Source organism: Amblyomma maculatum, chromosome 6 (genome assembly GCF_055883805.1).
Source record: "Amblyomma maculatum isolate TAMU_Amacu chromosome 6, ASM5588380v1, whole genome shotgun sequence".
NCBI classification, from domain to species: Eukaryota; Metazoa; Arthropoda; class Arachnida; order Ixodida; family Ixodidae; genus Amblyomma; species Amblyomma maculatum.
The window spans coordinates 168,214,173-168,231,272 of record NC_139349.1 but is presented as its reverse complement, the minus strand read 5'-3'; the positions used below and the strand labels follow the sequence as shown (position 1 = coordinate 168,231,272).

The 17,100-nt window shown below is 47.0% G+C and overlaps 1 pseudogene; it reads right to left on the bottom strand.

Annotated features, from left to right (window-relative positions):
* Window positions 1-10,543: 10,543 nt before the first annotated feature.
* LOC146187369 (uncharacterized) lies at window positions 10,544-15,464 on the bottom strand (annotated as a pseudogene).
* Window positions 15,465-17,100: the final 1,636 nt, after the last annotated feature.

The following is a 17,100-nucleotide window of genomic DNA, read 5'->3' as shown; positions in this document are numbered from 1 at the left end:
ATCTTTATCTGTTCCTATTCGACAGCCACTAGCATGCGGCCTTATTATTGTGATTCTGGCGCGCTTATCAATTCTGTCCTCCGTGTTTGTTCATGCTCATTGTTGCGATACGACGCGCTATCATTTTCTTTGTCGCGAACAATGCGCCGAGATCTGTCTAAAAGATTCCGATCACTTGGGTATGTTCTACAATGTTCCAGATTGTGCTAGTAGCAGTTTGCGACGTTATCTAGATTGTTCTGAGCAACCTTTAAATTGAGCGTTGACGAGTGTGACGGGCATTCTTTGTTCGATGATCGACGAGCACGTTTGTTGCTATCGTCGCCGCCGATCGCTGCTTAGTACTTTTGCGCTGGCTAGTCAGCCCAATAAGGAGTTAATTTCAGTACCATCACGCCTGTGTCTTCTTTTGGTGTGTACGGCCTTGTCACCACTACGTGGCAACATAATTAGAAGTACGTTTCCCTGGTCGAGCCTGTTGTGGTCATGTATGTCTAGCAATGAGAGACGTTGGGTATACACACCTTTTATTCATTTTGCATGACAGAGATGAAGACTGCCCGATGATCTGTGAAGTAGCATGCAGTTGTCCCAATTTTGTCTATACAGTATTTCAGTTTGGTAGAGTCTGCCAACGTAGTCGCATACATTGGATTAATTCCCTATGTCAAGTTTATCTAGTACCACAGTCTCTCGCACACACTACGCATGTGTCTAAATGGCATGTTCTTAAAGTCTTCATCAAATCCACGGGGAGTAGATTAATTTTGAATGGAGTGATCAGTCACACAACGTGCCTTCAAATTGTCTTCTGTTGGTTCCAGTTGAGTGAATTCTTCCTTAGGCCCCACCTAAGCGTCTATGCGCCGTCCATTTCGCTCGGCAGTAGTCTGGCCTCAAAGTTTGGCAAGCTGTTCCTCACTGTTCGGGCGTCTCCTCTGCTCTCTTCGCCTTCTTACGCTCATTATCACTGCACTACTGTTATGCGCCTCTTTTTATATGATCTGTTGGCGACTGCCATTCGATGGAGGAAAACCGCAGCGGCGTCCGTGTGCTGTGCAATGTCAGTGCACGTTAAAGATCCTCGGGTGGTCGAAATTACTTCGGAACTTACTACGGCTCCACTTTCTCTCTTCCCACTTTATTTCTCACCTTCCTTCCTTCCATTACAGCTGGGGTCAGGAGTCCACAGAGTTTGACAGATACTGCGCCTTTCCTTTCCTGTCAACCATTTATTATTATTGTTAATATTATTACTATTATAATTAATAATATTGCTACGAAAATGACGAAGCGAGCAGTGGCGCGGTGCGGAGCGCTCGCGCCAGACCCGCTGGCCATTAAAGCATATTTCATCGTCATGTCATCACGTCCTCTGTTTCTGTTATGTCGCCGTGTTCCATCGCTTGTCATGCCACCACGTAACATTTGGTTGGAGGTGCGGTTCATCGCCATCCTCGCCTTGCACCGTCGAACCAACCATACGCCGGGCCATCGGCCGACAGCCCGTGAAGATCGCCGCCCAGCTTTGCCCCAGCCCTTTGTGCTCAGACCTGACCAGCCGCTCTCCCCAGCCCCGTCCCCAGCCGTGACCACAATACATGACGACCAGGAAAAGCCCAAAGCCGTCCCAACCGACCCCGCGACGAAGCGACCTCACGACCAGTCGAGCGAAGGCAGTACCCCCGCCCAAGCCGTTCGGCGTGTCCATGAGCTTTGGCCTTCGGCAAACGGTGAAGATTGGACCTGATGCTCCGGGGCAAGCATTCATGCCATCTTCGCATCCATTGTGGTGTCCAGCGTTTCATGTCCTAATCCTTTGTCTGTGTTCATCGTCACTTCATGCAATGGATTTCTAGCAATCGATCGGGACGATCGCTCGGTGGCCCCGGGTAGTGCTACGAAGATGACGAAGCGAGCAGTGGCGCGGGGCGGAGCGCTCGCGCCAGGCCCGCTGGCCATAAAAGCATATTTCATCGTCATGTCATCACGTCGTTCTGTTTCTGTTGTGTCGCCGTGTTTCATCGCTTGTCATGGCACCACGTAACAACATTATTATTATTATTGTTATTATTATTATTATTATTATTATTATTATTATTATTATTATTATTATTATTATTATTATTATTATTATTATTATTATTATTATTATTATTATTACGGTCTGAATCTTGGCGCCTCCGCTTGTCAAGGCGTTTCTGTCTTCATTCGGGCGTTTACGCTTTACTGCATCTTGGCGTCTCTGCTGCGTCGGCAATGGAGCCAGCACGCGGCCGCGGCGGTCGCGAGCTCTGGCGCCACCCGCAGCGCACCTGTTGCTGCTCTCCGGTTTCCGCGTATACGCACTGGTGGCCTGTCTTACACGCGGCGAAATGCTGTGTTGACTAGCGTAGTGTAGCTCTCGTTAAAAAAAAAATGTGGGACACTTAATCTCCCTATTTTGGATATGACAGGACAGCGTTAATGGCTCACCTCTTCCGACTCCCTTTGCGGATACTCATTCACGTAGAGGGCCTTTGCTACTCGCATAAATTTCTAATCGCTCAACTTGCTACCATTATCTCACATTGATAAGCTGACACTCTTAAGCCGTCACATTACATGAAAAAGCACCTGGCATAAGTAGAGCCCTGCTCTATAACCAAGCCGTACACAGCACTTTTACCAACTCAAAAACAAACACTGCTATAACTCGGTAAATTAAATATTAGCATCAAAATATAGGTTTACTTATTTTATTTTATTTTTGGTTTGTGGAGAACAAAACCAATAATACCAATAATAATATATTACAGAGCGCATTTTTCCCTTTTGGCTCCGAACATTCGGCGACGAATACTTTCATTGTCAACAATATGCCGCCTTCTCTATCTAGGATGAAATTAAATTCCATGAGTACTTTTTTTTTTATTTTTGTAACCTCAAAGACCCCCGAAGGGGCATTACATGAGGAGTGGAAATTCACAACGAAACCAACAACAAAACGTGGTCTATAGTGAGCCTACATAGAAGGTCTAAATAACAGTATGATAACACAGCTACAGTGGTTATGAAAGCAATAAGAGAAAAAGATAAACAAACGACGAACAGTGGATGAAAATCTTGTCCCGCATTGAAAACAAGGAAAAAATGAAAACTAAAAGCAAAGTAGAGTACAAAGTAGATAACGGAAACTAAGGCGCGTAAGTATATTTTAGCGTGTCTTTGAATTTATTCAAATCTTTAATGATTACAGCGATATCGGGAAGGCCGTTCCAGTCCCTTGCCGTTAGAGTTACGTTAAGAAGCGTGCGAAGGCATGGGGAATAGATGGGCTTTCCTACACAGCAGCTGTTTCTTCTGCCTTCGCTCGTACAGAGTGCCGCTGGTGACTACCGCTGCGTCCGTGGCTCAGCGACACATTGCGGTGCGGAGATGAGAACTTCCCTTCTCAGACAGTACACATTTATTTACACCTTTTACAGCTTATATAGAATACGTCGTCAGATGCGACATCAAAAGATGGAGGGCTAATTGCAAATGGGAGAACGATCACAGCTCAGAGGCTAGCAGAATCAGGTCTTGGCTTTCTGCTGCACTTTAGGCCGGAGTCCCTTGAGACCTCTGTCAGCCTAGCCTCCCTCCTCAGACAACCCGTCTGCCCTCGATACTTGTCTGAGCCCACCTCTCCCCTGAGCCCCACTGTCTCAACCCTCGCTTCCTTAGCGTTACCGAAATTCGAGCTTAGTCCGTTCACCAATCAACGACTGGTCACTCTGTGGCCAATAACATGCAGTGTTTCAAAATGGGCTGCCCAATCATTGTGCAACATATACCCCTCTCCTATGCATGTCAAGTAAAACACACACAACGCACGCACTCAGCAGCGTGTGGTTCCGCGCGAAAACACACACATCTTCAATTTACACTCTCTCCCGAGGTTTTGCCTCAGTTAGCACAACAGGCGCCAAGCGGCCGCAAACACAAACGGCGTCGACTGTTACACTTCCGAAAACACACACATATAAACGCACACGCGCAAACCTCAGGCCCAAACATTCCGATCGCTGCCCTTGGTCGGTTGCGCGCGGGCGGCGGATTCAACAGCGGCTCCCTCTGCAGCGCATTCTGCCAGGCCTGTGCTCTGCCGCGTTTTGGGATTTATGGCCTCCGCGCCCTCTCCACTCGAACCGGAGACATAGCAGTTAGCGCTGAAGCCACGACCACTGTGCTTACGCTGTGCTTTCTAAATTCACTGCCCTGCCTTCCTCGAGGCACGGGACGGACCGAGCCGACAGCGTCGCCCGCTGCCATGTGTTCTGGCATTATTTCCGAAAAGTGGCCGCCTGCGCGACCATCATAAATCAGCCAGCGTCAAGCTGCCCCTTGACCTTGGTCGCCCCTTCGGAATCTCCCCCGCGACAGTGTACCAGCGCTGAACACTTCGTACTTGGCGAAGCCCGCACACTTAACTCCTCCCCATCGAGAATGTTGCACGTACACTTGCTGTACGCGCAACATAAAACTCCACTAACGAAGGGGGGGGGGGGGGGGGGGGGGATTGTGGTGTGGCGTACAGCAAACAAAACAGAAACAGACGCCGCATGCAAAACAATAGCGCAACACTCCGTACAGAGGCGTGCGCGCCCTGAACGAAAATACTCCGTGTGCACATTCGCAACCGGTAACTAATGCATGCGCCAAAACTCTAAACAACACTGCTTGGCACATACGACACCACACAAAGCAATAAACGCAGCATGATCAAGCACAAAGATCAGAAGTTCACACAATACACATGTCCCGCACAGAGATGACTGTCCACTCCCTGCTCGAAGTCGCTTGGATCAGTCAACGTTTCCGCAGTTTTCGCCCTCTCAATCACTGCTTGAGCACGTGGTCGAGCCACAGGGGATCTTTAAGCCTCTCACAACTTGCAATGGCAGAGTGGGTGAAGACTGTGAACCTTTCTCAGCGCTTACCACCGGGATCAAACGGCTTAGCGGCTCGCACGGCACAGACGAGCCACAGCATGCAAGATAATCGCACGCGCCGTGCTTTTTGGCTGTGCCACTTTCCTGGATTCCACAAAACGCTAGCTGCCTGCGTGCACGACACACGCGCTTCCTCGGAAGCCCGAACCAGAATGCACCTAAAGAGTGCCTCTGAGACTATCACGCCTGTCTCAAAAAGCTCATTCTCAGGAGGCTCCGTCTTAGCGATCCGTCCTTTACGCAGGTGTGCACCGAGGTCCCAACGCTGGTTGTTGCTCATCGCTACTTGCGGCCGTGTTACTTCGCCATTTTCAAAGCGTGGGACGCAATTTACGTCGCCATCGCTCATCTCATCTTCACACGAACCCGTGTTTTCTGGGTCGGGATCGCCTCGTCTAACCAGCTGTGCGGCTGGCTCCTCAGATGCTACTACTCGTGTCGCGATCACTGTTTCGACTGTCGCGCTCTCGACACAGCCTGCCTGATACTCTGCCGCTTCGGTCGAGAACACAAGTTCAGTACTCGCGCCAGCCAAACAGTTCGCATCTCTGCTCTCTTTAGAAGTCATTATGATCATGAGCAATTTCCGCTATTTCGCACGACAAAGCCTGCACATTTTGATCGGTGACATTCAATGTCACAGGCGCCTCCGTGGAGCACACCTCTACCTCGGCGGTAGGAGAATTCCCCTCTCTCAACATCTGTCGTTGATTCACAACTCGCGTCTATTCGACGCGAACTTCAACTGCTCTCACCGCATCAGTGCACGTTACAACAGCACTCTGCGCAGGAATACGGCATTCCTTTTTGACGTTCTGTGCAAGAACGGGTTTAGTACCACTGCTCCTACTCTCCTCACCAACCGCCTCGATCAGCGTTTGATCAGAGCAATTTACGATAGTGTGCGCCTGAATCTGCACCGGCTGCGGTAGTTTACGCGCTGCTCTCCGTGAGCGCTCCTCCTCCATCTTTTTCCTTTCCTGCCTTAGCTCTTCCTTGGCTATGGCTATCTGCCGCAGGTGATCGCGGATCTGCACTTCTCTCCCTTTCTTCTTTTTCCTTAGTTCGCTCAGCCTCTGACATCGGCGCATACCAAGCGTCGTATGCACTGTCATAATCACTCCACCAACGAAATGCAGCCTTGTGCGTTACTTTACATTAACCCTGCGACTCATGCGCATACGCTGAGGCAAGTAAAGTGAGAACGGAGAAACTCAATAATTTGTTGGGCTGTCAACCAGGGAGCCTGCGAAGCCCCCACACGCAGGTGCCGCACAGAACAGGGTCCGTCGCCTCGTTGTCGCAGCGCTCCGCTCACTTTCACGGCAGCTTCTTGCACGTCGGCGCTGTCCTGAATGAAGCCTTGGCGTGTGAGGCCTCTCGCTGGGATGTCGCCTCTCTGTCACCGGTCCTCTGCGGTCTGTAGCGTCGATTCAGAGAGCACCTCGACTTCAGTCTTCTACCTGGTCGGCCTTGGCTTACCGAGGTAGTGTGCCACCTTCATTGTACATCAGTCCCTGGGCGTTGATCTCTCACCACTCCGCAGGAAGTCGCTGGGCCGATCCTGCCTCGACTGCGCCAGTTATGGTAAGAAGCGCGCGAAGGCGTGGGGAATGGATGGGCTTCCCTATACAGCAGGTATTTCTTGCTGTTTCTTCTTCTGCCTTCACTCGTACAGAGTGGTGTCGGTGACCGCCGTGGCTCGGCGACACAGTGCGTTGCGGAGTTGGGAACTTCCCTTCTCAGACTGCAAACATTTATTTACACTTTTTTGGAATTTGCATACAATACTTCGTCAGATGCGACATCAAAACATGGAGGGCCAACTGCAAATGGGTGAACGATCAGAGGTCAGAGGCTAGCAGAATTATGCCTTGGCTTTCTGCTACAGTTTAGGCCGGAGTCCCTTGAGACCTCTGTCAGCCTAGCCTCCCTCCTCGAACAACCCGTCTGCCCTCGACCCTCGTCTGAGCCTAACTCTCCTCTGCGCCCCACTGTCTCAACCCTCCCTTCCTTAGCGTTACCAAAATTCGAGTTTATTCCGTTGACCAATCAACGACTAGTCACTCTGTGGCCAATAACATGCAGTGTTTCAAAATGGGCTGGCCAATCATTGTGCCACATATACCCCTCTCCTACGCATTTCAAGTAAAAGTTACACAACGCACGCACTCAGGAGCGAGTGGTTCCGCGCGAAAACACACACATCTTCAATTTACACTCTCTCCCGAGGTTTTGCCTCAGTTAGCACAACAGGCGCCAAGCGGCCGCAAACACAAACGGCGTCGACTGTTACACTTCCGAAAACACACACATAGAAACACACACGCGTAAACCTCAGGCCCAAACATTCTGATCGCTGCTCTTGGTCGGTTGCGCGCGGGCGGCGGATTCAAAGAGACATGTCAACAGCGGCTCTCGCTGCAGCGCATTCTGCCAGGCCCGTGTTCCGCCGCGTTTCGGGATTTATGGCCTCCGCGCCCTCTCCACTCGAACAGGCAGACGTAGCAGTTAGTGCCGAACCCACAACCACTGCGCTTACGCTGTACTTTCTAACTGCACTGCCCTGCCTACCGCGCGGCGCGGGACGGACACAGCCGGCAGCGTCGCCCGCTGCCATGTGTTGTGGCATCACTTCCGAAAAGCAGCCGCCTGCGCGACCGTCATAAATCAGCCACTGTCGAGCTGTCCCTTGACCTTGGTCGCCCCTTCGGAATCTCCCCCGCGACAGTGTACCAGCGCTGAACACTTCGTACTGGGCGAAGCCCGCAAACTTAACTGTTAGTACGAAGAAAAACTGCGCAAACGTTTTGGTTCTTGGACAATACTATGACACCTGTTGACTGCTTTTGTGACAAACTGCAAATGGGGAGCCTTTATTAATATAGGTGCGTGACTGTGGTGAATAGTATCGATGAAAAAGGGCTAATGTGGCTAAACTTCGGCACTGATTAGGGAGCGGTAGGCTGTCACGATTCTTTATTTCGGCTACACTAGTGTACAATAAAAAAATCTGAATAGACAAATCGAACTGCACGATTTTGGATAGTTTCAATACTATCTGAAAGATACTTTTGATGTGGGCTCCAAACAGCGTAGGCACATTTTAATTTAGGGCGTATTATTGTTGGGCAGACTAATAATTTTACGTGTGCTGGAGCGAGCTTCATAGAACGTTGAAGGTAGCCCAGGGCCCGGCACGCTGCAGAAGTGATGTGCTGAACGTGTGTTGACCATTCAATATTGTTAGAAAGGTATAACCTTAGATATTTATAGATTTTAGTATCCTGTAACGGAGATCCGCATAGAATGTAGCTATATGCTCATTCAAATTTAAGCGCCTATGAGAGTGCATCACTTTGCATTTAGCAGTGTTTAGGGACATTTGTCATTTTTTGCACCAATTGTCTATAGCTAATAAGTCGCGTCGCAAGCTATCACCATCTTCAGAATTAGTTATTTGTGTGTAAATAACGGAGTCATCTGTAAAAAGTCGAATGTCATTGCTTACGCACTGAGGAAGATCATTTATGAAAATAAGAATGAGGAGGGGTCCGAGCACCGATCCCTGGAGAACTCTGGAAAGAAAATGGGCAAGTTTAGACGATGTGCTATAAGTACTACTAACTGTTTTCTATAATTAAGGAAATTTTCTATCCATGCAAGGACAAATGGATCGAGGTTAAAAAATGATAATTTGTGCAATAGCCGGCAATGAGGAACTCTGTCAAAAGCTTTTTCGAAGTCAAGAAAGAAAACGTCGGTTCTAGGTTAATTTCTACGTTTACGTGCAAGTCATGAAGAAATTCAGCTGTGTTAATCACCCGTTACTGTAACTTATGCCCCTAGAGGGCCAATTTACACCACATACTATGGGCATGCCCACGAGACCCCCCTCCGCAAGATCTGCAGCTCTGCATCTGCGAGTAGTGCGAGGACGCTATGCTCAGCTCGGACCAGCTAATCCAACTGCGGGCCATCAAGCGTGAAACCCAGGTCTCCAGACCTCAAGGGCGCCTGGCCACCTAGCGCGAAACCTCCTGCCTCAGTTAATGAATATTTTTCGTCTTCCTCCTCCTTAATTCCTGTCTACAATCCAGCGGCTGCAAGAACTTTCAGCAGTAAAAAGACGTGTTCAGCTTCACCCCTGTTTTTAGGTGGAATTCCCGCCCGGCTGCCAAAGTGCACATTCATATTGTTTCTCTTATTTAGATTATATTTTTGGGCATTTTGGAGTTTGAACAGCACCTATTTTTCCCTTGGAGCCTGACTCGACGTCAAAGCTTTCCCATTAGCTTTCCAGGGTTCATTAAATAATGCTTAGGAGACTGAACATACGTACAACCGCCGCGTTCTACTAGAGCCGCAACAGCATCAAGACAGAAAACTCGGCCATGTCCAAGGAGTGTGTGCAGTATGGGTGGAGGTGAGATAATTAAACAGTAGTTCGAGAAAGCCGCTAATTGAAAAGCTACGCTGCCATGATGGTCGACGCACCCGCTAACACATTGGAGCCATTCAGCAGGAGGGATTGAATAATACTAATCTTTTATGTCGACAGAGAAACCTAGAAAAGCTTTACTCTGGTTATTTTGCAGAAATATAATGACGACGTCTTTTGAATTTTTGACTAGAAACGGGTCATCTATGGCCAGCTACTTTAGTTTTTCTTGTTGAAATAATGCTACGGACTTTTGCCAAGTGTTTTTTTCTGAGACAATCACTCGGGAGGGGGAACGGGCATCATCTTTGCGCATTTTTGCTATCAAAAACAGATCTAGAGATAAATTGCTGCTTTCACTGATGGAGCGAGAGATCCTGTATAAGTGTAAGCGCTCACACAACTTTTTGGCTACACTTCTGGCTTTATATAAATTAACATCGCATTTTCTGAAATAAGAATCAATTGCTGCGCTAGCTTTTCTGGAATACAAGTTATCTGGCATGACGACAAAGCCTCCTTTCTTTGTTAGCGGTGAGCAATGAGAGGTTATTGTTCTTCATTTATGAAGCAGTCTTTTCCACGGGAAGACTTTTTCCATTCCTGCTGCAGCGAATGAGCACATCGACGCCTTTCTATTTTTCTTTATTTGTTTCTTAGACATATGCCTAAAAAAAAAAAAGGCTGAGGATAAAGGCGCGGTCGCCTGACGTGGCCTCAGCCCACTGCTACATGATCGGTAAGCATCGAAAATACAATATTGCGGCAGGCTGGTACACAACAGTAGCCTTGATCTGGACATAAAATGAAGGAAACAAAACAATAGTGACATTTGTGCGCAGAGGGTGCAAAAGAAATAGATGTAGGTACATATGAATATAATGAAGGTACTTCCATGTTGTTCCTTCTGAGACGCAGCCATGTTGTTCTGACATAGGGGCTGACTTTGGCACTTGCTTGACCAGGGACAGTGAACCCGGAGCTGGAAGAATCGGGGACAGTGACTCCGGACAACCACCACCAACTAGCCCAGAAGCATACCCTACATAAATCCATGAGAGGCTGTTTAATTCCATATTATTTCTATAAAACTTTTCTGGAGCATGCAAAGCTGAAGCTAACCTCACTAAGAAGAGATTGGATTTGAGCTGTGGCCCAGGTTTGTATTTTGCAGCGAACTATAAAGCGGGTACTGCACCTGAGATATAAAAGTCTTTGGCTTCTCGAAGAGGCCTTGGAGCTTGAGGAGCAATTTTGGTCCGTCTCCATCAACTGATGCCCGCTTTGGTGGCCGCACCAGGTTATTCACCAACAACATCCGATATATAAACAGAAAATGCTGCGCGGTCGGCTGCCCTCCATCTACAGTTACATGGCGCACTATACCGAAGAACATCTTAAATAAAAACAAACCTCTCAGTGGGAGAAAAAACGCTAGAAAAACGAACTTACTTCTAAAGGATCGTGGCCAAATTTTCCGGTCACAACTTAGCGGAATACTGATTTGAGCAGACATTCAATATGTGAAACTGTACTATGGAGAGTAATCCTGAGGGCTGCACATGTTGGCTTCGGCAAAAAGCAGGCCTGCCTGGGCAAGGGAAGTGCTTGGACGCATATGGTCCAGTCATCAAGCCAGGCAATGATTTCCTTCAGAGTCTGAAATGCAATTATAATCCAACTTCAGATAGCAGGTCACTAGTTATTATGCAAGAGGTACAATGCTCACAGCAATATGGTCTGCTTCGTCATACTGCACATATTCTGGCCTGCGAGAATTCAGTGTCGAAAAACTTGTTCATCCTTCTCGTAAAGTTTGATGAAGAAGCTTACTGATGGGGGGGGGGGGGGGCTGTTTACATTCCTCCTGTTTGCTGTAAAGCTCCATCGCCGCTGCAGTGCTTTCGCTAAAACGCTGCGCAATGCAAAAAAAAAAATTGAGAGACCTCTTCAGTGCATAAGTTTCAAGATGCATTTTTTACATAATAAGCATTAAAACGCAGGATCCCTTGCCTGGACAGCAAGCTTCACACTCGTCTTCTGAAATGCATTAGGAGTGATGTAGGCCCTCGTGATCTTGGGCACAGCAAGGAGCCCAGCCTGCTCTTCCTCATAGTGTGCCAAGGCAGAATAGTATTCATGGTATACTTCCTAGCCTCCAGGCAGCTGCCACATAAAGAAACTGAAAGCAGCTTTAGCACTGGCAAGTAATAAACAAAAAGAAGTGTCGAATAATAACCCTTCTCTTGCCAAAAACTTTCCAACGTTCAGCAGATTGTTTCTAATGCACTTGAATATGTGAGGCGGGTCTAGAAATGTGTGAAATGTTTCGTCACGGTCGCATGGATGCGTGAAATACGCCTGAAACTTGCCGATGTTGCTATTAATGCCTATGAAAGGAATGCCATAATTTATCCTACCTAACTCAATATAGGTGGTGCACATTTTTGTGGTGCTTGCTAATACTACTAATGCTACTGTTGTCTAAACACTCGACTGTCGCACTAGTAATACTTACCTGAACACTCCAACGCTGACTGATTGGATGTGTAATTATAACAAGTGATGGCGCCCACAATAATGCCAGCATTTGTTAGGTGCGCAATGCACTGCAGTACAATTAAGCTTTGCTAATACTCCTCTTGGTGTAGCACCAGAAGTACAGAAATTCCCCATAGTTTGCGACCAGCCACCTAGGAACAGCCGGAAGAGGAACACGAGCACATGATCCGCATCTTTTCGTCTCCTGGTTTTCTTCTTCATCATCATCATCATAATTTATTATTCACTTAAAGATGCCTATCAGGGACATTACATAAGGGGGGGAGACAACGGTGAGAAAGTGTCATACATTGGCATAAAAACAATGGAAAAGAATACAAAAATGCATAACATTGACAAATTAAAAAAACAACAAAAACAAACAAAAAAACGTTAAGGGAAGAGGAAAACTAAGGCAACCGATACAGTGTACACAAAATACAGATAACCATGTAGCAAGGCATAACAAAATATTGATATGTAGTAAAGTCAACTATAGTAAACAAAAGTGGCAAAAAGATGAATTACAGAGAGTTAGACGTTGACACAACAGTGCACGCAAATCGGACTGCTAATAATGAACCGCAAGATGTCTATGGCAGGTTGAAATGGCCAGTAAGTAATTGCCTAAATTAGTAAGGATTAGACTCCGTAACTATGCTTTCGGGAGGTATGTTCCATTCCTCTATGGCGATGGGGAGGAAGGATTGATTGAAGGAGTTTGTGGAACCATGCAAACGTTGTATGCTACGGGAGTTAAATAAGCGGCGAGATGAGCGGAAAGGAGGGCGTAATAAGTTTTCTCGGAGTGCAGAAAAGTTGAAATATAATTTATGTGGAAGACAAATGATCGCAAGTTTCCGACGAAGCGTTAAGGGCTGGAAACCGAGAGATTATTTCAAGTCAGTAACGCTGTGTCGAGCAGAATACTTGTCTTCGAGAGACTGGATCGAGTAGGCCTGGTGGGGGTTCCTTATTGCTGCGGCATATTCTATTTTCGGGCGGATGTATGTTTCATAGGCTAGTTGTCTAACGGATGGAGAGGACATAGCCAGTGTTCTTCGGATGAATCCAAGTGTTCTGGAGGTGCTAGCACAGAGTTGTGTGCTCCGTGAAGTTCACCTTCCCCATTAGTGCCATATCGGACTTTCTGACGTGAACGCTTTTTCTCACGCTCATGGTCCCTTCACGGTCATGGTCTCTTCTATCTGTTTTATCTTTCTTCCAATATGGACAATCGGTCCTATATAAAAAAACTAATAAAACTAAAAGATTACTAAAAAATAAAACTAAAACATGTAACTATAGGCCCATATCGCTGACGAGCGTGTCGTGCAAAACACTGGAACATGTCATTTATACTCAGTTAATTAACCATCTACAAAACAATAGTTTTTTCTGTTCCACACAACATGGATTTAGGCCCGGCTTCTCATGTGAAACACAGCTCGTGGAATTCACACATGACGTTTCTGTTTCCTTAAACTCTGCCGGTCAGGTAGATTGTATATTTTTAGATTTTCGAAAAGCGTTCGATTTAGTTGCACACAACCTATTGCTACGGAAGCTTTCAGAATTAAATATTCCTACCTCACTCTTATCCTGGATTGAAACGTATCTTGCGGAAAGGAAACAGTGCGTGGTTATCGACGGTGTCAGCTCGGAAGGTGTGGGTGTAACTTCAGGTGTTCCGCAGGGGTCGATTTTGGGCCCTCTTCTTTTTCTCATTTTTATAAATCACCTCAGTAGTAACATTTCAAGTATAATCAGACTTTATGCTGATGACTGTTGTGTCTACCGCAACATTTCTTCTGAAGCAGATGCAATTTCACTACAGCATGACCTCCACTCTGTATTCTCTTGGTGCAACAACTGGAATATGGCGCTAAATATCTCCAAATGTAATCTGGTCCGGTTTACAAAAAGGAAACAATTCCTCCAAACAGACTATTTTCTTGGTAGCATTGAATTATCCACAGTTTCAACTTATAAGTACTTAGGAGTCTTTTTTTCTACTGACCTATCATGGAATACACACGTAAATTACATATCTGCTAAAGCCAGCCGCACATTAAATTTTCTCAGACGTAACTTTAAGGATGCTCCCCTTACGCTGAAGGAGACATTATACATGTCTACTGTACGTCCGATACTTGAGTATGCTTGCGCGGTTTGGGACCCGCATACAAAACTGAATATTGAGGAGCTGGAGCGCGTTCAGAAACGGGCTGCTAGGTTTGTGTCTGCCTATTATAATTTCCAAAAAAGTTATTCTGGTTTGCGCGAGAAGTTGGGATGGCCGTTACTTGAAAACAGGTGCAAATATTTGAGACTCTCTTTCTTTTATAATGTGCTTAATAATAAAACTGGAATTCCAAAAGAGAAATACCTTAATGAACCCAGCTACATTTTCGCCCGCACTGACCACCCACTTAAGATGCGCGAGTACAACTGCCGTATAAACGTATTTAAATATGGTTTTTTCCCAAGAACAGTGCCTGAATGGAACTGTCTCCCTTCGGGGGGTCGCTACCAGTCCTCCTACATCGTTTCTGACCGATTTGCAAAGCCACCTGTCAATATAAGTGCAATAATTCTTGTCCGATTGTATTATGTTGCTTTCTTTTTTGTTTGTTTTTGAAATTTTTTCAAAGTTGATTATTTCTAAAGCTTTATTCTTTAAGCAGTGCTGTATTTTAAAATATATATTTTTTTTTGTGTGTGCGTGTGTGTGTGTTTAGGGTATGTTTGCCTTTCTACAATGGTTTTTATTTTTTGTGTGTTTGTTTCTGCTTCCATAGTGCATTGGTTTTCTGTATTTTCTGTGTAGACCGCATCATTTGACTAATTTATTGTGTACTAGATGTTTGTTGTTATTTATGATGTTTACCCCCTACAATAATGCCCCTGTGAGGGCGCTGTAGGTACTGTGTATAAATAAATAAATAAAAAAAACTTATTCACAATCTCCACGGTTCTTTCGACTGTACACTGTATAGCGCTGATTCTCTCCGCTTGTTCGCACTCAATTACTTTCCTTTTCCTTTCAGGGATCCTACGTTTGGCAGGTCAGCGGTCCTGATCTTAGTTCTCATCATTGCACGTCTGGGTGTCAACTAGCTCCCTCTCTTGAGTCTCCATGGCTTCAAGCCTTCTAAGTGGCTTCCGAATTTCTCCATTTTCTATCTCTATGGGTTCCAGTTTCTTCCCCAGTTAGACAATTTCATTTATTTACTTCTCCGACTTCTTTTCGAGGCAATCATTAATTTTATCCTAGGGTAACTCCCTCCCGGGCTCACATGTTGCTTCGCAGCTTCCAGATTCCAGGGGTTGTTGGAGTGTCTCCTGGACGACCCCAGTTCATGTGCCGCCGTTTTCTTAACCCACGGGTTCTCTCCAGCAGCTGCTGGCCCGTCAGCCCTGTCTGCTTGTCTGGAATGCTCAGCTGCCCAACCGACCTGCTTCTCCCGGGCGCAGATTCTGACCTGTTCCTGGAGCCAGAACATCCCCTACTAGTTCGGTCTTTCACTCCCTCGAACTTGTTGCGAAGCGAGACGTGTCCAACTGGAAAGGCCTCATTCTCTTCCCGAAGCTTTACCTCCCATCTCTTCTTGATGACTGTATGTGATATCCTATAAATCTTGCGGCAGCTCTTGTCCCGAAAGGAATGCTGCTTCTTGAATAGTCCGCATCTCAGGACGCAAGCGTGGTCTTCAAGAGGATCCGTTACTCTGCATCCCCTACACTTGTTCGTCTCCGGATCTGGACACACGTCTCCCGATACCCAAAGGTGCCACTTTTAAAGCACACTTAGTATATTTTTCTTCTATAGCGCACATTTGATGGGTGTTGCTCAGAACATGATAGTGCATGACGCCCTTCCTTCCTTGAAGCAAAGTAATACGGTCCTGGTGTTGACTCCAAGTCTCCGCACTTCCATTACCTCCGGATTTCCTGACATGCAGATAAATCTTTTGATTTTAGAATCCGGTTTCCTTGGGTGAATTCTATGGTTTACTCCTCTTCCCGACGTTTCCGGATCCACTACGTACGCGGACGCTTGGAATATTTCTCCTCATACTTGAGTATCGCGATTCTAGAGTATTTCGTTCCTCTGCTTTCATCGTCCGTCGCCATCATCAGTGTCTGATTCTTCGTGCTGACCGAGATGTGGTCTCCTTTCCTCTTCTCTCGTCGCTGAAGCAGTGACACTCGTCAAATCCGCTAGTCTGCATCCTTTGATCTTTTGAGTGCCCCCCCCCCTCTTGCGGCGAGTTACTTTGATCCAGCCTCGGGGTATCGGTGTTCATATCTTGGGTATCGAATTGTGCGCTTCCATTGTCTGCAGGGATATCGCTCGGGCTTCTTTTCGCTCGAGCTCTCGCGTGATAGCCTCCTTATTGTTCTCAAGCACAAACTTCTATCTAATCTTCATTATGCACTCCGCTTGAGGGGAAACATTCTCTTCCTCATAGTCATCTATACGGTCCGTGGCCTTCATCTTATCCAGACCATCGCGCCCGGCAACAGTCTCGGAAGCCATCGGCGTCTCAAATCAAACTGCCACGTGTGCCACGTAGCCGCTTAGCTTCCGATGCAAAGAACCTAAAGAAGTCGAGAAAAACTCTGAACTCCATTGAAATGCGGGCTTCTGTCAAATGCACTTGCTTTCCAACCAGCTCTTTCCCCAAACATTGCTACATCAGTCTCCACTGATGCAAAGCGATTTCCCCAGAGCTCGTTAAGATGCGTACGCTCTGCACGGCTGCACGGCGAAGAGTGGCGGCGGCGCTCTACGTCGGAAAGCTGGCGGCTGGCATAAGCTAGAACTTTGTGGTCAACAGACTCGTCTTCCTGCAGAAGGACAGCGCCGAGCCCATCTTGGCTGGCATCCATGTGGAGGACGATGGGGGCCGATTAGTCGTAGTGGGCCAATGTGGGAGGCTTGAGGAGGGCGTGCTTGACGTCAAGGAAAGCGAGCTGTTGGACCGGCGTCCAGCTCCATGCTGCATTCTTCTTCAGCAGGGTGGTCAACGGAGTGCTTCGCTTGGCAAAGTCCAGAATGAGACACGGAAATACGAAGCAACTCCAAAGAAACTTTTGAGCTCCTTGGCAGTGGTGGGAGCTTCGTAAGCCGTAAGC